At 35.7% G+C, this 23,002-nt stretch overlaps 1 pseudogene across 1 annotated transcript; it reads left to right on the top strand.

Annotated features, from left to right (window-relative positions):
- The first annotated feature begins 7,619 nt into the window (after positions 1–7,619).
- On the top strand, positions 7,620–9,043 carry LOC145511000 (histone-binding protein RBBP4 pseudogene; annotated as a pseudogene). The gene has a single exon (XR_014057362.1). The product of XR_014057362.1 is annotated as a histone-binding protein RBBP4 pseudogene (transcript).
- Positions 9,044–23,002: the final 13,959 nt, after the last annotated feature.

Below are 23,002 nucleotides of genomic sequence, written 5' to 3'. Positions count from 1 at the left end.
AACTCCACAACCTAACTCATTTATTCCAGAGAAGCTCCCAGCTTCCTTCTATCTCTTCCTTCTATGTCTTCTATGTGCTCCTTCTTATTTGCCCTCTTTGTTCCCTCAAGGGTGCAGAGAGGGAAGCAATTTCCATTGCATTCTATTTCTATCTCCTTTCCTAGGCCTCTGGCTTCTCCCTCTGTCAGCTTCCTTCCAAAATGTCCCTATAGTAACTCTGTCTCTGTTTGCTGTGGTAATTTGATCTCAGAAAGCCTTAAACTCTCAAGTGCATGAATTGTAGGTCTGGCCTATGTCTTCACCCATTACTTATTTCTGAAAATAAATGGCTTATAAGTGGAATCAAGTTATAAGTTGTCAGGAAGAATGACCTTTTCTTCCCTCATCTCCTCCCAGGCTTTCATAGTCACTGCCACCTCTGCCCACAACGCAGAAACCTGGTCACTAGGCATTGACCATGCGTGGACCTGTGCCCCTGACAAGATCACAGGCTCTTAAGGAAGAGATGAAAATGACAGAGGCTTGGTAATGTTTTTAATGGAAGCCCCCAAGTGTCAACTCTCAGGAGAAAAATCAGGGCTCTCCTCTTAGTAATCTTGTCATCTTCCAGCAAGGACATCTGCCAGGATGTCCATCTTGATATGTCAGGATCATAAGCTTCAACTAGTGCTTACTGCCTCAGTGGCTGAGAAGGCAAACAGCACCAGTGCAAATCAGCCATCTTTTCAAAGATGTACTGAAGAGATGGTGTACTCTGTATTTGGCACTACAATGATTTAGTTCCTCATATATTGTACATGTCTCACGCCAACTTTACTAGTTGGTGGAATGGGATTGTTTAGACTGCTGGCAGGTGCCCTGTCCATGAATATTAGTACTAATGCCTCGGCCACACCACTATGCACACCTTCCTTTCCTCAGACCTTCAAGAACCTCTACAGAAAAGCAGAGTAGCACAGTGATTAGTAATACAGATTTTGAAGTCAGTCACACCCCTGCCAATGACTAACCATGTGGCCTTGGTCATGTTATGTAACTTAAACTTTAGCTTACTCATTATAATTGGGGAAGACAATTTTAAGTAAACTCATAGAATCATTACAATTACATGCAATGATGTATATAAAACAATCTTAGGGAGATTAAAGAGGTACAAACTTCTTCTTATAAAATAAGTCACAGGCATGAAAGGTACACAGTATGGGAATATAGTCAATAATAATGTGATACCTCTGTATAGTGACAAATGCTAACTAGACTTATTGTGGTGATCATTTTGTAACACACAGAAATATTGAATCACTATGTTGTGCACCAGAAATTAACATAGTGCTGTAGGTCAATTATACTTCACAAACACACAAACTCATAGAAGAAGAAATCAGATTTATGGTTACCAGAGGTGAGGGGGTAGGAAAGGGGGAGATAGATGAAGCCAGTTAGAAAATGGGCTTCATACAAACTGGCAGTTACAAGGTAAGTAAGTACTAAGGATATAATGTACAAGATGATAAATAATATAATTGATACTGCTACATATTATATATGAAAACTGTTAAGAGAATAAATCCTGAGAGTTCTCATTACGAGGAAAGAAATTTTCTTTTTCTTTCATTTTCTATCTATTTGAGAAAATGGATGTTCATTAAACATTACGGTAATTATTTCATGATGCATGTAACTTAAATCATCATGCTGTGCACCTTAAACTTATACAATGCTATATGTCAGTTATATCTCAATAAAACTGGAAAGAGAAAAACAACCTACATAGTAATTGACAAATATGCTATTATTATCATTATTATTGTTATTATCAAAATGCAACAACTTCTTATCATCAGATAACCTCCTTAGCTGACAATCTGTATACAGCATGACCCTTTAATGTATCAAACAAAGATTAGCACCTGTAACTATGCCAGACAGGAAGTCGGTGATGATGGGGAAGATGAATGTGTACCAAAGTTAAGCTTATCCTATATTTTGAAAACAAAAACCAGTCCTTTTCTATATCACCAAAGAAAAGGGACTTGGGTCATGAGAATTCCTTCAAGGGATTTGTTTCCTCACAAGAGATTCACCTTTTTTAAGATATGTGAAAATACATTAGCAACAGAGTACAGAACTGTTGCCAAACATGCTGTAATCTCTAACGCCCAGTATAGAGATTGGCACAGAGGTACTTAATAATGTTTCTTGAACAGAACTAAATGTACAACTTCACTGTACAATTATCTCAAATAAAAATAGCTTCATCTTTTCTCTCCCCCTTTCCAAATCTTATCTATATTTCAAGATCCATCTTAAAACCTACCTAATCCGCGAAACATTGTCTATTCTACACATAAGGTCTTTTTATCTCTTTCATAGTATACATCTCTCTAAATGCTGACATTCAGAATTCTAAATGTGTCATTTTTTAAAATTCATCCAAATGCTTTCATATTATTTCTTTATCTTAATTATAACCAACCTACAAGCAGAAGCTATGTTGTATGTGTCTGTATATTCTTCACAGTGTAGGAAACCTCTCAATAAATAAGTGATGGGTGTTTCCACTTCTTCAGATCCTTTTTTAGCAGATATAAGAAGAGCTACTACTTCCCTCTTTTTCCCCCAGATCTCATGGTGAGAGGGTTCAACAGTCCGCAATGATGTAACTTCCTTTAAAATTTCAAATTCAAAATATTTCAAACCTGTAACTAATTCTAAAGTTACTGGACTCTTTAAGAAAGGATCTGCTCAAAATTATTATATTATCACTCTTTCTACTTTATAATTATAAATTATAAAATAAAGATATCCCCTGCTTATAGTTAACAAAGAAAGTGACATGATATGAGAAGCACCACAAAAAAAAAACTAACATGATTTTGTTTACCCCCATGTTAGCCAAGAACTCTAAAATAGTCTCCCTTAATTATATCCCTTAATTGTATCTGTAAAATGCATCTATCGTGAGGTCACTGGACGCAGGAGCAAAACCAATCAGAACACAACCCAATTAAGCCTCTGAGAAAATACTGGTGCTCAGTGAACTCGCCTAATTCACATAAATTTTCCTTTCTCTATTATTAGTGTCATTACAAATCATTTTACTTTGGGGAACCAAACAATCTAGAGTCTTTTGACCACAGGATGTTCTCATTAGTTGGATCAGGCTTTGGGCTGACCATTATGGGAATATCTGTCAAAAAGGGAAGGTTATAATTTTCTGTTTTAAGGTGTGTATTTATGTTGTTCCACCAACTGAGCACATGACATATAATTTAAAAACATAGACAAATGAACATCCCAATGTTTAGTGTGGTCCAAAATAGTTTAAAAATCCATCCTGTTATAAAGGAACTGCACTTCTGATCTTTATACATCTTGAAAAGGAAAATGTTTACAAATATGATTATAGCATTCTTTACAGGTACAGCATCCAATGGTTGGAAAGATAAAAAAAAAATTTTTTTTCATTTAAAATGATGGTTGAATTTTTTCCACAGTCCCTTTCCTCCAGAGGGAATGCATTAGCTTTTAGGGAAAAATCCTTTAAGTCTTTAGTTCTAAGAAATTAATATACTGTTGACTCTAGACTGAGGCATCTGAAAATTGCTTAGAATAAACAAAGGAACTCAAACTATCTTTGGATAAATAATAATAAAAAGGGAGAAATGCACTAAGGGCTTGGGGGCAGATAGTGTAATATAACAGATAAAATCAAACTATTCAATTATTAGAGAGCTTTGCTTCTCTATCATTATCTTAAATTGAGATGGCCTACCAAAAATCACAGAATATTAAAGGTTAAGAGAAATTTAGAAAGTATCTCACCCAAATTCTTTATTTTTCATTGAGCAAAATATTTAAGTGAAACTAGAACCTCAAGATCAGTGAGGAGATAGGAAACAAAAGTGCTATAAGTAAGCCAAGTAATAAATGATCTTCCAGAGTACTAGAGGAGCTTACAGATGTGACTAGAGTACCAAATTTCTTATTTTTAAAAAAGTGCCATTGAGTCTGATATAAATTCCTTCAAAACTATTGTTACTAAAGTAACTGTTTTTGAGCACTTAGAGACAAAGGCATTCATACTAGGGACCACTTTGGCTTAACTGAAAACTGGTAACATCAAACCAACCACATCAGTTCAGTTCAGTTCAGTCGCTCAGTCGTGTACGACTCTTTGCGACCCCATGAATTGCAGCACGCCAGGCCTCCCTGTCCATCACCAACTCCCGGAGTCTACCCAAACCCATGTCCATCGAGTCAGTGATGCCATCCAACCATCTCATCCTCTGTCATCCCCTTCTCCTCCTGCCCCCAATCCTACCCAGCATCAGGGTCTTTTCCAACGAGTCAACCCTTCGCATGAGGTGGCCAAAGTATTGGAGTTTCAGCTTCAACATCAGACCTTCCAATGAACACCCAGGATTGATCTCTTTTAGGATGGATTGATTGGATCTCCTTGCAGTCCAAGGGACTCTCAAGAGTCTTCTCCAACACCACAGTTCAAAAGCATCAATTCTTTGGCGCTCAGCTTTCTTCATCCAACTCTCACATCCATACATGACCACTGGAAAAACCATACCCTTTACTAGACGGACTTTTGTTGGCAAAGTAATGTCTCTGTTTTTAAATATGCTATCTAGGTTGGCCATAACCTTCCTTCCAAGGAGTAAGCATCTTTTAATTTCATGGCTGCAATCACCATCAGCAGTGATTCTGGAGCCCAAAAAAATAAAGTCTGACACTGTTTCCACTGTTTCCCCATCTATTTGCCATCAAGTGATGGGACCAGATGCCATGATCTTAGTTTTCTGAACGTTGAGCTTTAAGCCACGTAAACTTTTAAAAAAAATTCCACATGGGCATTTTAGATTTTCACTTCCTAGAATAACTGACAAGGAGGATGCTACAGGCACAGTCTATTTGGAATTCACGAAGACATTAAATAAAGTCCCCCAATATATCCTTACAGACAAAAGGAAGGAAGAAAGGCTATGGACAGTATAATTAGATGATTTCATAATTATTTGGATAACAGTGACAAAAAGTTTTTATTAATGGAATGTTTCAGCCTGAAAGGAGAATTCTTGTAGGACTGCAGAGATTCACCATTGGTCTTAGCAGTTAGTTATTCAACATTTCATCAATGACTCAAAGCAAGGAAGCATCAATTGTCCAGGCCAATCCAGCAACAAGTTGAGCTTTCTGGAATGAGAAAACCAACTGCCTGGAGTAAGCCATGTTTCTAATTCACTAAAATTAGAACCAATATTCTATTTCAGACTCAATGCATGCCAGAAATTGGTAAGTTTGTATTTAAGTTAATTTCTGGCTTCCGGTATTGCCATTAAAACCTGTTCCAAGTTTCCATTCATCACTCGAGGGCTTTTATTTTAATAGAAAAACTTGTTTGGCCCTGTTTCTCCTCTTCAGTTCTTGGGATTTTAGCCATAGAATAAAATAAGATGGTAATTTGGCACTAAAAAATACCCTTGTTCCAAGTGGGTTTTAGCCAAAGCAGTCATCGATTTGTACACATATTTTTTTTAATTTCAAAAAATGTAGATATTGGTGAGGTACCTGGAATTGGAACTGTTTTCCAGGATTGACCTAAGCTTGGTATAAATGAAGGTCACAGTGTCTTCTTTCTATACCCATTGTGTTTGCTGCTTGGAGAAAACAAACATACACCTCCACCTAAAAAGGATGAATTCTCAAAAGCATCTGTTCATATATACAGAGTGTCAAGTGATTATTGGCTTTTTGGTTCCTCCTTGCCATGTTGATGCCTTAGCACTACGTTTACATATTGTTTCTATACATAGTATTTCATTTAATGCTCACAAGAGCACAGTCCCCAGTCAGGTTGGTACTGATGAAGAAACTAGATACCCAAAAGGTGAAGGAATTTAACAGAATTTTCAGGAAGCTCTTTTCCATGCCCTTTTTTCTTGAGATAGAAATACCACCTCTGACCACTGCATGTGCCCTCTTAATTAAGAATTATGTTACTGCCTCCAGCAAAAATTTCCAAGTATTTTATATGAGCTCCTATCCAATCCTTTTACAACTATAATTTTTTGATCTTTTAGAGACTTCAGTTGGAATATATATATATATATATATATATATACACATACACATACATACATACACACACATGTGTGTGCTAAGTCGCTTCAGTCATGTCCAACTCTGTGCAACCCTATGGACTGTAGCCTGCCAGGTTCCTCTGTTCATGGGACTCTCCAGGCAAGAATACTGGATGGGTTGTCATGCCCTCCTCCAGGGGATCTTCCTGACCCAGGGATCAAACCTGTGTCTCTTATGTCTCCTGCATTGGCAGGCAGGTTATTTACCACAAGTGCCTAGGAAGCACTAGGCACACCTAGGAAGCCTACACACACACACACACACACACAGACAAACAGACACACACACACACAGTGGTTGGCCTTAGCAAAACTGTGATACAAAACAGATTTGTGTTTCATTTCTTCTTTCAGTACCATCTTCCCACCTACAATACTGTGCCTAAGTAACTGGGTTTTACAAATGAACCTTTTTTTTGGCCATACTACATGGTTTGGGATCTCATCTACAATATTCTGCCTAAGTAACGGGGTTTTACAAATAAATTGGCTTATGGGATCTTAGTTCCCTGACCAGGGCATGAACCTGAGCCCCCTGAAGTGGAAGCACAGCCACCACTGCACCACCAGGGAATTTCCAGACTTTTCTGATATCTCATTCATGTATTTGTTGTGATGGATATTGTTACATAAATTCTTCAGCAGTTATGTGTATATTATAAGGTGGGTAAAATATCAATTCTCTAAATTAGCCAAGTTAAGATATACCATGTATCCTGTGATATGAAAAGATCTTTAAGGTATTTTGATGAGCAATTACTGTTATCTAAAACTTTTATCAAAGTTAGAAACCTCTCAGAGTTACAAGAGACTTATAGATTCTTCATTTTTGTGGTATCCTCAGAACTTTTTACAATGCATCTTTTAGGTAGTAAGATTCTAGGATTAAATTCCACTAGCAATTATTAACCCAACTCCACATGAAGGTTTTTAATCACATCATATGTTTAGGACATGCACCTAGGGAGGGTCCTCTGATAATAATCCTGCTTAATGTAAAACCAGACTCTTAAGATTCAAGATCTGGCTCTACTGTTTATTATGTGTCCTTGGGAAAGGTTTTCGCACGCTCTCTCTGTCTCTCTCTAGATCTCAGCTTAGTAAAATAGGGGAAAACAGTACTTACTACCAACAGTTTCTGCTATGCATTTATTGAGATAAAGCATGTAAAATTTCCATTTTATGCATTTTCAATGATTATTAGCCAGAAAAAAAAGAGGGCACAGCATAGGGATAGAAGTCTCATAAAATTATCAAAATAACCTGAGGAGAAAGAACGGATGAGTGAAAAGAGCAAAACCTCAAGTTTCTGCATTCTTTTTTTGCATTCTTGACTGATGGAATTGAGAAGAAAAATTTAGTACTGAGAAGAAAAATCTAGTACTGGTTCTATTTATATAGCATCTCTGATCTAATGGTCTCAAAGACCTAAATATCACAGGATCCCCACCGGCTTGCCTACCCTCCATGGCCGACAAGGAAGCAGCCTTTGATGACAGAGTAGAAAAATGTGTGATCAACGAAGAATACAAAATATGGAAAAAGAACACGCCTTTTCTTTACAATTTGGTGATGACTCATGCTCTGGAGTGGCCTAGCCTAACTGCACAGTGGCTTCCAGATGTAACCAGACCAGAAGGGAAAGATTTCAGTATTCATCGACTTGTCCTGGGGACACACACACGTCAGAGGAACAAAACCACATTGTGATAGCCAGCGTGCAGCTCCCTAACGATGATGCTCAGTTTGATGCTTCACGCTACAACAGTGAAAAAGGAGAATTTGGAGGTTTTGACTTGGTTAGTGGAAAAATTGTATTAGAAATCAAGATCAACCTTGAAGGAGAGGTAAACAGGGCACACTATATGCCCCAGAACCCTTGCATCATTGCAACAAAGACTGCATCCAGTGATGTTCTTGGTTTTGACTATACAAAACATCCTTCTAAACCAGACCATTCTGGAGAGTGCAACCCAGACTTGCATCTCTGTGGACATCAGAAGGAAGGCTATAGGCTTTCTTGGAACCCAAATCTCAGTGGGCACCTACTGAGTGCTTCAGATGATCACACCATCTGCCTGTGGGACATCAGTGCTGTTCCAAAGGAAGGGAAAGTTGTGGATGCAAAGATCATCTTCACAGGGCACACAGCAATAGTAGAGGATGTCTCCTGGCATCTGTTCCATGAGTCCTCTTTGGGTCGGTTGCTGATGATCAGAAACTCATGATCTGGGATACTCATTCTAACAATACTTCCAAACTAAGTCACTCAGTTGATGCTCACACTGCTGAAGTGAACTGCCTTTCTTTCAATCCTTACAGTGAGTTCATTCTTGCCACAGGATCAGCTGACAAGACTGTTGCCCTGTGGGATCTGAGAAATCTGAAACTTAAGTTGCATTCCTTTGAAACACATAAGGATGAAATATTTCAGGTTCAGTGGTCACCTCACAATGAGACTATTTTGGCTTCCAGTGGTACTGATTGTAGACTGAATGTCTGGGATTTAAGCAAAATTGGAGAGGAACAATCCCCTGAAGATCCAGAAGATGGGCCACCAGAATTGTTGTTTATTTATGGTGGTCACACTGCCAAGATATCTGATTTCTCCTGGAATCCCAACAAACCTTGGGTGATTTGTTCTGTATCAGAAGACAATATCATGCAAGTGTGGCAAATGGCAGAGAACATTTATAATGCTGAAGACCCTGAAGAAAATGTGGCTCCAGAAGGACAAGGATCTTAGATCATGTCTGCACTTTTTGTGATTTTTGGACTCCCCTGTTCTTCCTCTCAACTCTGAGATTGATTTAACACTGGTTTTGAGACACAGACTTTGTTTGGTTATCCCTCTGTAATAAATTCTATCAACAATGTTATTAGTCCAAACAGAAGGTGTTTTCTAAATATTAACTGGTGGCTTCTTGATTCAGCAGAGCCACAGACTTATATTTAAATTTTCTTTAGGAATTTTCTAGTAACAGAGGTCTAAAAGTAGCCACAAAAAAGGGGGGATATTGTGTGTGGTTATTTTTCTTATTATGCTATATCCCCAAGTTTTTCAGACTCACTTAAGTAAAGACTAGAGTGAGTAAGAAATAGAGCCAAGTGAGGTAGGTGTCTGAGCCATGAATTATAAATACTACAAGATGTTGTTTTCATTCAGGAAATAGAGGAGAGTCAAGTCATACAAATTCCTACATGCCGAACTTTCCAGGATGCACATTTTCTTACATAGACCAGTCTCCTCTCAGTTTCTTCAGTTAAGTCAAAACAATGTGTTCCTCCTTCCCCAAATATTTTTGCTTGTTAGTGTATTTCTCGAGCTGTTTTAATATTATTTCTTTACTTTCTGTGAAATGGTTTTTAAAAAAACTTGGGACTACCAAGTTGTAAAGATGTATGTTTTTACCCAACAATTATACCACAGGTAGACTGTCCAGTTAAGCTGAGAAGAGTGAATCAATTGCTTGTATTTGTTTTTAAAATTAAATTAATCCTGGATAAGAGTTGCTTTTTTTTTAAAGGAGTTAGTCCTTGACCACTAGTTTGATATTTGGGGTGATCTGTTTCACCAGCAGGCCTGTTATTCTCCATGACTAACTGTGTAAGTGCTTATAATGGAATAAATTGCTTTTCTACATAAAACAAAGATCTTAATATCATTTAATTTATACATCTACAACTTGAAGTGGGTTGATGTCTACTTCAGCCTTCCAGCCCTGAATATAAAAAATATGTATACACACATGCATACCAAACTTTCCAATTAGTTAACACTTTAACTTGAGACTTTTTCTTTATCTAAACCTATTGGGGAATTTTTCAATAAACTCAGTAAACCAAAGACAATAAGGTGGTAACTTTAATGAAGATATAAAACTGAAGCATAGAATGGTTTGATAATTTACTAGAAATAAGAGTTGGTTTCAAGCAGATCTAGGGGAAAAAAATCTCACTTTCTCCCTTTCCAATTCAATGTTACATCTATTATAACAGAACTGTCACCCTAAGATATTCAATATCCTTTATAATTAAAATTTCATCATAGCCTCCCATGATTGGTTTTCTGCTATATTCTCAAGCTAGACTAGTATTCCTCTGATCCAATTATCATAAGCTCATTTAAAATCTCAACTGTATATGAAACATTTATTGGTTCGTAAATCAATGTATACATAGGATATACTAGACAGATATGCCTCCTAGGATAAGTAGATTTAGTGTTCCTTAAGCTAGCAGGAGTTGAAGAATAAAGAGGATTTTCAAATTACAAAAAAGTCCTCTTTCCAAGTGTCAACAATGATGTGTTAAGAAAGCAGCTGCAACCCTGAAAAAATCAGACTGCGAGTTTCCTGAGTACACATCCCTGGATGAGAAACTAGCTATAATTCTAAAAACTTGGCAATTTTAGGTTGGGGGTAGGGACAGAAAATTAAATTCTCTTGGATTATTCCCTATGCTTATTCTCCCTCCAATATATTTTTTAAAAAATCATGGAGAAATTCAATGATGTTACAATACATAGCCAAATTAAATTATCAAATTTAATTCTCATTAAAGAATTTGTGTATGCATCAAGGTTACTGAGCTAACACTAAAAAGCGAATGGAATAAACCCTATAGGCAAGCAGGAACACTTTATAATCCTCCATCAATCCTCATTCATCATTTATCTTAATGGCAGAAAAGTCTGAATGTCCAGATAAAGGAATTTCTTTTGTTCCCTGATTTAGATGAGTTTAGTAATTCTTAAACTTTAGCATACATGAGAATTTCTCTTTAAAGTGGTACCAATACAACTAGGGAAAATGTACTTGGAAAGATTTGTGTGATTTGCAAGTTTTTACTAATTAAACATGCTATTCACCACCCACATACACTTTGGACCCTAACCCTAGAGTAATATGTGATTGCACTGTATTTCCATTTATTTTATCTCTATGCTATTTTACTATTAAGGCTCAGAATTTGTAAACAAGAAAACTGCCTTACGTTAGGGTGTCAGAATCTTATTTGCAGAAATAATTCAGAACTGAACAATCTCACTCATTCTTATTAAAATAAAAATCATTTTTTCTGATATTGGCAAACTTTTCATTCATTCAACATTTATTGAAAATTTACTTTGTGACAAGAACTAAACACTAAACCTCTGATGCCCTTTCCTGGTATCTCATATACACTTTTAATTTATTTATTATATTAAAGTTATATTATAATCAACTAAGGAAAAAACATCTGGGGATCACTAGCAAGCAAAAGTATATTTGTTATACTGCTGTAAAAAGCTTTTATTGTATATGTATGTGCTTTTTGAATAAGTGAATACAGTATGTCCATATATTTTAGGTTTTAAAAAGATGTAAATTTTGGTTATATTTCCTGCATGATTTATTTTTTTCTTGGTCTTCTATTTATTTTATTTAGGTTCAATAACATTAAAAAATTCATGCTGCTTGCACAAAACTCAATTCATCCAGAAAAGGCAAAAAAAGTGAAAGTCTTTTCAAATCCCATTCTCCTGAACACTACATCATTAATAGATAATTGTATATTCCTCCAGACTTTTACATATACATAAATATGTACATTATATATATTACCCAAATGTAACCACATTCTACATACTACTGTGTTTTTTATTTTTATTTAACATTTATGATGTCACTACAGATAACTCTGGGGGGTTTTGTTTGTTTTATTTTTTGGCCCTGTGGTGCTACCTGCGAAATCCCAGTTCTCTGACCCAGATTGAACCCAGGTCCTTGGCAGTGAAAGGACAGAGTCCCAACCACTGGAGAGCCAGGAAATTTCCCAGATAACTGTTTTACTCCTGGTAATGGCTGTATAATATTCAGCCATTATGAATATTTCATATTTATTTTTACTATATGAATATTTAGGTGTATTTCTGAAAGTGTGTGTGTGTGTGTATGTATGTGATTATGTGTTTATTTTGAGAAGTGCTTAGTTAAAAGTATGCACATTTAAATTTTAATCAGACATGCCATAATACTTTCCTAAATTACTGTGCCAATTTACACTTTCAATCAATGGTCAAAGTGCCAATTCACTTACTTCTGATTTGTCTTTAAAATTCTTACTTCATAATACAGTGAAGAAACAAAATCATGTTTGCAGCAATATTTTGTTTTCCTTAATAAAAGGTCTCATAATTATTTCATATTACTCCTATAAATTACACCTAAATTCTCATTGCGAAAGTCAGTTTACTTCTTTGAATTTATTTCACTTAAGCTGACTTGTTTCATCATACTGTTTTTACTTACTTATTTTTATCTTTTGGTCGCACCGCATGGCATGTGGAATCTTAGTTCCCTAACCAGAACCTGTGGCTTCTGCACTGGCAGTGTGACGTCTTAACCACTGGACCACAAGGGAAGTCCCCATATCACAGTATTTTTATGTCATTTTTACCCTATATCCAGTAGGGTTAAAAGTTGTTCCTTTAAGAATATACATTCTTTAACTGTATAAATCTTAATTATGTTGAATTGGTTAATAGTGCTTTCAGGTCTACTATATCCTTCTATTTTTCTGTCTGTTCATTCTATTAATTTTTGAGAGCTTGATATTGAAACTCCAACTAAAAATCTTAATTTATCTAATTAAAAAATAATTATAATATATAGTGGAACTGTATGTAACTTTGTTCTATATTTTCCAAGTCTCTTGTAAATGTGTTATCATACTTTCATAATTTAAAAAATAAAGAATTTTTAAGAAAAGAAAACACATTTCTTGATATCTAATTCTCTCAAACATTCATTCAACCCTTTGCTGCTGCTAAGTTGCTTCAGTCATGTCTGACTCTGTGCGACCCCATAGACGGTAGCCCACCAGGCTCCCCCGTCCCTGGGATTCTCCAGGCAAGAACACTGGAGTGGGTTGCCATTTCCTTCTCCAATGCGTGAAAGGGAAAGTGAAAGTGAAGTCGCTCAGTCCTGTCCGACTCGTAGCAACCCCATGGACTGCAGCCTACCAGGCTCCTCCTTCCATGGGATTTTCCAGGCAAGAGGACTAGAGTGGGCTGCCATTGCCTTCTCCGATTATCCAGAGATAAATAAATTATTAAATTTAATTCCTGGATTAATGTGATATTTAAGCAAAATCTTTAAAGAAAAGGTCTGAAGCTGAATCCAGTATACCTAACTAAGCTCATAATAGGCCTTCTGAACAAATACATATAGTAACTTTCTGAGGGCTCCTGAGAGTAAACAAAAGCAAAGAGATCTGGTGGGGAGCCAAAATTTAGAGAAAGCGTTTAGCATGGTGTGAGCTTCCTGTTTTTGTTGCTTTGCTCTGAGGACAGGCCAGGGTTGTGGCACAACACGAGGAAGGTAAAGCTCTGACAGACAGACCTCATTTTCTCAGGCAAGAGGAATAATGAGAAGGAGTCAGGAGCAACCACAACAATTGGAAGAGAGAAAGATCCTTAAGTGGAGAGAGCCAGATAAAGTGAATGCTTCACACATCTCTGTAGACCCATGAACCACATATAGAAAACCAAGGCTAGAGCTAAAAGAACTAAACTTAAATTTGAACTACTGCCCATCACAAGCCAGAGAAGTTTTGTATTTTCAGTCTAATCATTTATTCTCTCCTAAAACAAAAACATGAACACTCTTCAGAAAAATGTAACAGTACAGAGTCTCTACAATACTTACAATATCCAGGATACAATTCAAAATTACTTAGCATATAAACAACTAGTAAAATGTGATGTGTTTTCAAGGGTAAAGACCACCAGGAAACCAAACCTGAGATGATGCAGGAGTTGGAATTAGCAGACCATGACTTTAAGGTAGCTACTCTAACTATATTTAATAACATGAAGAACACCATGATGGTAATGAATGAAAATAAAGAAAATCTGAGCATAGAAAATATAAAAAAAGAACCAAGTGGAAATACTAGTACTAAAATATCATGTCTGAAATAAAAATTCATTCAGTGGGCTTAATAGAAGAGTGGAGATAATAGAAGCAAAAGTCAGTGAACAAGAAATTACAGTAAGAGAAATGATCAAATCTGAAGGAGAGAAAGAATTGAAATCAAATAAACAGAGCCTCACAGACCTACAGGACAATGTAGGAATATTCTAGAATAGAATATAGGATATATAGAGAATATAGGACATATATTCCTATATATGAGGATACAGAAATACGACTATTAAGGACAAAAGTTAAACCCTACAATGATAAAACCAGAAAATATTCAAAAGTTTCATATGTAGGTAATAGAGTTCAGAAAGAGAGAAAACAGAGAACAGAGCCAAAAAATATTTGGCTCTATTAGGAATTAAGGACAAAATTTTTTCCAAATTTGGTGAAAGACATAAATTTACAGGTTTAGTAAACTCAGGTAATCCCAAACAGGATAAATATGAAGAAAACCACAAGCAAGCACATCATAGTTAAATTTCTGAACCAAAGATAAGTAGAAAACCTTGAAATCAGTACACCTCACCCAAAGAAAAAGAGTAACAAAAACAATCATATTATAGAAAGGTAACAATGACTTAAATGATTGTAGACTTCTCATCCGAAAACACAGAGGTTAAGGACTTCCCTGGTGGCACAGTGGGTAAGAATCCACCTGCCAATGCAGGAGACACAGATTCAATCCCTGATCTAGGAAGATTCCACGTGCTGCAGAACAACTAAGCCCGTGCGCCACAACTATTAGCCAGCACTCTAGAGCCTGTGCTCTGCAACAAGAGTAGCTACCACAATGCAAAGCCCTCACACCACAATGAAGCCCCTGCTCTCCACAGCTAGAGAAAACCCATGCAAAGCAAAGAAGACCCAGAGCAGCCAAAAATAAACAAAAGGAAACACAGAAGTTAAAAGACAGTGGGATAAAATCTTTAAAATGCTGAAAGAAAGAAAAATCTATCAATTCAGAACTCTTTATCAGTCAAAAATGCAATAGAAATAAATACATTTTCCAATAAAGAAAACTAACAGAAATCACTGCAGCAGATATGCATTAAAAGATGCTAAATAAACTTTTTCAGGCTGAAGCGAAAAGGTACTACAGGGAAATTAGACTCTTTGGAAACAAATAACTGCACTGAAAATGGTAAATGTCCGGATGAATAAAAATGACTTTTTATCTTCTTAACTTCTCTAAAGCACACAATGACTAAACAAAACTTATAACTGTATCTTGTGTCATACAATATTGTATGAGTTTAATACAAATGAAAACTATAGTGTAAGTGATGACATGAGAGGAGCTGAACAGTTTTATACGGTTACGGGTTACTATGTTACTACGTTTTATGAAAGTGGAACACAAGTAACTCTAAGTAGACTGGTAAAAGTTAAGATACATACTATAATCCTTAGAGCAACAACTAAAATATGCAAATAGATTTAACTAAAACGTTCTGAGAGAATAGCATTGAAACATGTATATTATCATATGTGAAACAGAACACCATTCCAGGTTCGATGCATGAGACAAATGCTCAGGGCTGGGGCAATGGGATGACCCAGAGGGATGGGATGGGGAGGGAGGTGGGAGGGGGGTTCAGGATAGGGAACACATGTAAACCCAGGGCTGATTCATGTCAATGTATGGCAAAAACCACTACAATATTGTAAAGTAATTAGCCCCCAACTAAAATATATAAATTTATTAAAAAAAATAGGTATATCCAAAAATTAAACAGAATTCTAAAGAATATTCAAATAATTCAAAAGAGACGAAGACCAGAAGAACAAATTCAGAGTGGAAAATAAAGACAATATATTAGAGAACACAAATTCAAACATATCAATAATCACACAAATTAACTTCAATCAAACGATAACAGTTACCAAGATGGATAAAAGAACAACATCAAAACATATTCTTTGTACAAGGGCACATTTTAAATGTAAAGAAACAGAAAGTAAAGGGATGAAAAGAGATATGCCATGCACACAGTAAATATGAGACTGGAATGGCCATTTGTATATCAGATAAAATATACTTCAAAAAAAGAGTATTCAGTTCCGTTCAGTCCAGTCGCTCACTCATGTCAGACTCTTTGCGACCCCATGAACCACAGCATATCTGGCCTCCCTGTCCATCACCAATTCCCGGAGTTCACCCAAACTCATGTCCACTGAGTCAGTGATGCCATCCAACCATCTCATCCTCTGTAGTCTCCTTCTCCTCCTGCCCTCAATCTTTCCCAGCATCAGGGTCTTTTCAAATGAGTCAGCTCTTTGCATCAGGTGGCCAAAGTATTGGAGTTTCAGCTTCAACATCAGTCCTTCCAATGAACATGCAGGACTGATCTCCTTTAGGATGGACTGGCTGGGTCTCCTTGAAGTCCAAGGGACTCTCAAAAGTCTTCTCCAACACCACAGTTCAAAAGCATCAATTCTTTTGTGCTCAACCCTCTTTATACTCCAACTCTCACATCCATACATGACTACTGGAAAAACCATAGCTTTGACTAGACGGACCTTTGTTGACAAAGTAATATCTCTGCTTTTTAATATGCTATCTAGGTTGGTCGTAACTTTCCGTCCAAGGAGTAAGCGTCTTTTAATTTCATGGCTGCAGTCACCATCTGCAGTGATTTTGGAGCCCAGAAAAATAAAGTCAGACACTGTTTCCACTGTTTCCCCATCTATTTGCCATGAAGTAATGGGACTGGATACCATGATCTTAGTTTTCTGAATGTTGAGCTTTAAGCCAACTTTTTCACTCTCCTCTTTCACCTTCATCAAGAGGCTCTTCAGTTCTTCTTCACTTTCTGCCATAAGGGTGGTGTCATCCGCATATCTGAGGTTATTGATATTTCTCCTGGCAATCTTGATTCCAGCTTGTGCTTCATCCAGCCCAGCGTTTCTCATGATGTACTCTGCATATAAGTTAAATAAGCAGGGTGACAATATACAGCCTTGACGTACTCCTTTTCCTATTTGGAACCAGTCTGTTGTTCCATGTCCCGTTCTAACTGTTGCTTCCTGACCTGCATACAGGTTTCTCAAGAGACAGGTCAGATGGTCTGGTATTCCCATCTCTTTCAGAATTTTCCACAGTTTATTGTGATCCACATAGTCAAAGGCTTTGGCATAGTCAATAAAGCAGAAATAGATGTTTTTCTGGAACTCTCTTGCTTTTATGATGATCCAGCAGATGTTGGCAATTTGATCTCTGGTTCCTCTGCCTTTTCTAAAACAGCTTGAACATCTGGAAGTTCATGGTTCATGTATTGCTGAAGCCTGGCTTGGAGAATTTTGAGTATTACTTTACAAGCGTGTGAGATGAGTGCAATTGTGCGGTAGTTTGAACATTCTTTGGCATTGCCTTTCTTTGGGATTGGAATGAAAACTGACCTTTTCCAGTCCTGTGGCCACTGCTGAGTTTTCCAGATTTGCTGGCATATTGAGTGCAGCCCTTTCACAGCATCATCTTTCAGGATTTGAAATAGCTCAACTGGAATTCCATCACCTCCACTAGTTTTGTTCGTAGTGATGCTTCCTAAGGCCCACTTGACTTCACATTCTAGGATGTCTGGCTCTAGGTGAGTGATCACAGCATTGTGATTATCTGGGTCATGAAGATCTTTTTCACACAGTTCTTCTGTGTATGCTTGCCACCTCTTCTTAATATCTTCTGTTTCTGTTTAGGTCCATACTGTTTCTGTCCTTTATTGAGCCCATCTTTGTATGAAATGTTCCCTTGGTATCTCTAATTTTCTTGAAGAGATCTCTAGTCTTTCCCATTCTATTGTTTTCCTCTATTTCTTTGCATTGATAGCTGAGAAAGGCTTTCTTATCTCTCCTTGCTATTCTTTGGAACTCTGCATTCAAATGGGTATATCTTTCCTTTTCTCCTTTGCTTTTTGCTTCTCTTCTTTTCACAGCCATTTGTAAGGCCTCCTCAGACAGCCATTTTGCTTTTTTGCATTTCTTTTTCTTGGGGATGGTCTTGATTCCTGTCTCCTGTACAATGTCACCAACCTCCATCCACAGATAGTTCATCAGGCACTCTGTCTATCAGATCTAGTCCCTTAAATCTATTTCTCACTTCCACTGTATAATCATAAGGGATTTGATTGAGGTCATACATGAATGGTCTAGTGGTTTCCCCCACTTTCTTCAATTTAAGTCTGAATTTGGCAATAAGGAGTTCATGATCTGAGCACCAAAGAGATATTTCATAAAAATAGAAGGATCAGTAAATCAGGAAGATTGTAATAATCATAAATGTGTACTAATAGTATACATATGCCTATATATATGTATAGTATACATATAATATACCTAATAGTAGAGCCTCACAATGCATGAAGCAAAAATGGACACAATTAAAGGGAGAACTATAATAATAATAAATACTTTAACACTGCTCTCAGAGCAACTGATAGAACTATGCAAAAATATCAGTGAAGACCTAAATAATTACTTATAAAGTATAAATCACTACACCTGACAACAGCAGAATACACATTCTTTTAAAGTACATTTGGTACATTCACCAAGATAGACTGTATACTGAGACATAAAAAGAAAGTGAAATCGCTCAGTCGTGTCCAACTCTTTGCAGCCCCATGGACTGTAGCCCACCAGGCTCCTCTGTCCATGGAATTTTCCAAGCAAGAGTACTGGAAGTGGGTTGCCATTTCCTTCTCCAGGGGATCTTCCCAACCCAGGGATTGAACTCGGGTCTCCCGTATTGTGGTCAAACGCTTTACCATCTGAGCCACCAGGGAATAAAAATAAACCTCAAAAGACTGCAATTGGGCAGAGTATCTTCTTTGAACAAAACAGAATTAAACAGAAATCAAAAGTAATAAGATAGCTAGGAAAACCACAAATATTTGTAAACTTAAAGACATTCCTAAGTAATCAATGGGCAAAAGAATAAACCAGAGGGAAATTGAACATATTTTAAAATGAGCAAAAATAAAAACATACTATATCAAAATTTGTTAAATGCAAATAAACAGTTCTTAGAGGGGAATTTGTAGCCTTAATTTTTTCTATTAGAAAGAAGTTTAAAATAAGATATAGAATATACCTAAAGGATATAGAAAAATGTACCCAAAAAATGTAAAAAGGAGCAAAGTAAACCCAAAGTCATAGAAGAATGCAAATAATAAAGATGAAGAAATTAATAAAACAGAAAGCAAAAAAATAATAGAAAATATATCCAAAAAGTCAAAAGCTGGCTTTTTGAAAAGATCAACAAAATTGATAAACTTCAAGCTAGACTGATCAAGAAAAAAATAGAATACAAATCATCAATATTAGGAATAAAAGGAATGCTATCACTATAGACTACACAGACATTAAAAGATGAGAGGATACTATTAATAATTTTGTGCTAACAAACATAACAAATTGGAAGAAACAGACAAATTCTTTGAAAAATACATCTTAAAACTAACTCAAGACGAAACAAATAGTGTTTCCATTTTTAATTTTAAAATCTATCAAAGAAATTGAAGTCTTTTTATTGGGTCAGATAATACCACAGCCTGACAAAGATATCACAACAAAAAGAATAGAAAAGAAAAAAATGAGAAAATCACATAAAGATATCTTGTACAAACACAGGTGTAAAAATAACAAAATATTAGCACATCTAATCCAACAATATGCTTAAAGACAATAATCATGCCTAAAGTTTATCCCAGGAATGAAAGGTTGTTTCAACATTCAAAAACAATCAGTATAATTTACCATATTCATGGGTTAAAGAAGAAAACTTTATTTTCACTTCAATTGATGTGGAAAAAAAATTTGACAAAATTCAGTAACTACTCATGATAAAATTCTGAACAATCCAGAGAGAGGAATTTCCTCAATTTGATAAAGCATTTATAAAAAATCTATGACTTCCATAATACTTAACGGTGAAATATTGAATACTTATCCCCTAAAGTTGGAATTAAAGCAAGGATGCCTGCTCTTACCACTTCTAGTCACTATTGTACTATAGGTCCCAGCCATTGCTATTAAGTAACAAATAAAAATATTAAATGTAATCCTGGAACAAAGAAGTAAGAGTCTCTATTTCCAGATGATACAATTAGAAAATCCTAAGGAATCTTATACAGCTCATTTCCAAACTTATAAAATTACAATATCAAAACAATTTACTACTGGTGAAAGAAAAAACATACAGATCAAAGGGATGAAATAGAGTCCAGAATAAGGTCAACAAAATATGGTCCATTGATTTTTTGATAAACATGCCATGATAATTAAAAGAGTAGGTCTTTTCAATAAATGGACTTCAAATGGAGAAAAATAAATCTACATTACCTCATACCATCCACAGAAATTAGCTTGAATGGCTCACAGAACTAAATCTAAAAGCTGCTAGAAGAAAACACAGAGAAAATTCTTTGTCAACTTGGAATAAGCAAAAGTTTTCTAAGGAGAACACAAAAGACATAAATCATAAAACAAAAAATAATTTACCCTCATCAAAATTTAAAACTTTGGTCTTCAAAGGACACTATTAAGAAAATGAATGGGTAAGACACAGAATGGGAGAGAGTATCGGCAATACATATATCTGATATAGGACTTGTATATAGATTTTTACAATTCAGTAATAATGAGGCACACAAACCAATAAAAAAGGGGGAAATAATTTCAACATACTCCATAGGAGAAGACATACAAACGGATGCACATTTTTAAAAATGCACAAAATCATTAGGGAAATGCAAATTAAAACCACAGCTGAATAACGGTTCACACTCATTAGAAGGGTTATGATAAAGGACCTTTTTTAAAAAGACTGACCAAATGTTTGTGAAGATGTGGAGCAACTGGAACCCCCATATGGTTACTATGAACATGTGAAATGGTGCACACTTCGACAAACAACGTGTCAATTTCTTAAAACATACACTTACCATAGAACCAGTCTACACAGAAGTCTTTTTCTTAACAGCTAAAAATTGGAAATAACATTCCATTGACAGGTGACTAGGCAATAAAAATGTGGTATGTCCATACAATGGAATACTACTCAATGATGAAAAGGAATGAACTACTGAAAATACCCAGCAATATGAATGAATCTCAAAATCATTATGCTGAGCTAAAGAAGGTAGATACAAAAACTTCTTACTGAACAATTCCATTTATATATTAATCCAGAATATGCAATCAATTTATAGTAACTGAAAGCAGATCAGTGGTTCTTTGAGGCCTGAGTTGGAGGGAGAAATAACTGCAAAAGAACCACAGAAAACTTTTGAGAGTGGTAAAAATATTCTATACCTTTAGGTTAGTGGTAATTTCAAGAATGTATACAATCACTAAAACACATTGAATCATGGAATCTAAAAAATAAACTAGTGACTATAATAGAAAGAAAAACAGGCTCACAGATGTAGAGAACAAATCAGTGGTTAGCAGTGGGGAGAGGGGAGGAGGGAAGGGCAAAGTAGGGACAGGTGATTAAGAGGGAGAAACTCCTATGTATCAAACAAATAAGCTACAAGAATATAGAGTACAACACAGGAAATAGAGCCAATATTTTATAATAATTATAAATGGAACAAATCCTTTAAAAATTGTTAATCACTATGTTGTACACCTGAAAATTATATAATATTGCATATAATAAACCTCAATTTTTAAAATCAAAGCTCACTGAATCAAACACTTTAAATGGATATAGTCTATTAAGATATAGTTATATCTACACTATACATTATAACTATACCTTATAGTTATTAAGATAACTATAATAAGTTGATAAAAAATAAAGCCATGAATATCACTATAAAATTTTAAGGTTCTTAAACAAGCGTGGAAACTGACCTTATGTTTTCATCCTGACCAAATTATCTGGAATACTGGAGTGGGCACTATCCCTTCTCCAGGGTATCTTCCCAACCCAGGGATAGAACCCAGGTCTCCCGCATTGCAGGCAGATTCTTTACCAACTGAGCTACTAGGGAAGCCTGGAAGTACTTGATAACAACCTTTAAAGAAAAAAAGGAAATTATTCCCTTTCCTTAAGAGCTTCCCAGGTGGCACTAGTGGTAAAGAACCCACATATAATTAACTGCTTGTCTAAATTTAGATTAATATCTTGGGGGATTCTGGTGATTTTAGAGTTTTCATGTAATATTTTTAATATTATTTTGGCTGTAAAACAAAATCTATTGATGTTATAAGGAGAAAATGAAATTTTCAAACACAAAAATGTGATTTAAGTTTCTTCTGGTCTTGTATTTCCAAAAATCCTCAAATAAGTTGTTAAACAGGAGAATATTCAGCCATCACATGGACCGAAAAGAAAGCTCTTAAAGTAAATTCCATCAAACCACTCTAGGGCACAACCTTCAATAGGGCATTTAAAGAGAACTATAGATAAAATATTAACTTACAAATGAATCACAGAAGGAATAAACAGTGGATTTCAGAAGAGAAGCAAATTTAAGTGAGGCAGATGGCAGCTGATACGTATGTAAACTATAGATTATATTTTCACAATTTATTCTTCTGTTCATCTAAGTAGGTAGAATAATTAATGTCATAGCTACAAATATTAACATGAACTACTATCAACTCCTCACTTACTATACAGACTTATGTACATCTTCTTGTTTGGTGATAAAATCTCATAGATGAACAAAATGTTTGTGAGCCAAAGGGTCATAGATTATGAAAGACACCATAAAAGAGGCAAACACTAGTGCTATGTCTTCAAAACTATAAGGTTCTTTGCTCTCCACAGAGGTAAAAAGAGTGCCATGACAATTCAGACCTATTTGATTTTCAGTTGAATGAAAGTTGAAAGGCATTACAAGTCATCAATTGTGATTCAGAATGAATCTAAAT

The sequence above is a fragment of the Giraffa tippelskirchi genome, chromosome 6, assembly GCF_054371585.1.
Source record: "Giraffa tippelskirchi isolate mGirTip1 chromosome 6, T2T-mGirTip1v1.2.pri, whole genome shotgun sequence".
Lineage (NCBI taxonomy): Eukaryota > Metazoa > Chordata > Mammalia > Artiodactyla > Giraffidae > Giraffa > Giraffa tippelskirchi.
The sequence above is the reverse complement of the archived record's forward strand: the minus strand, read 5'-3'. Positions and strand labels throughout refer to the sequence as shown.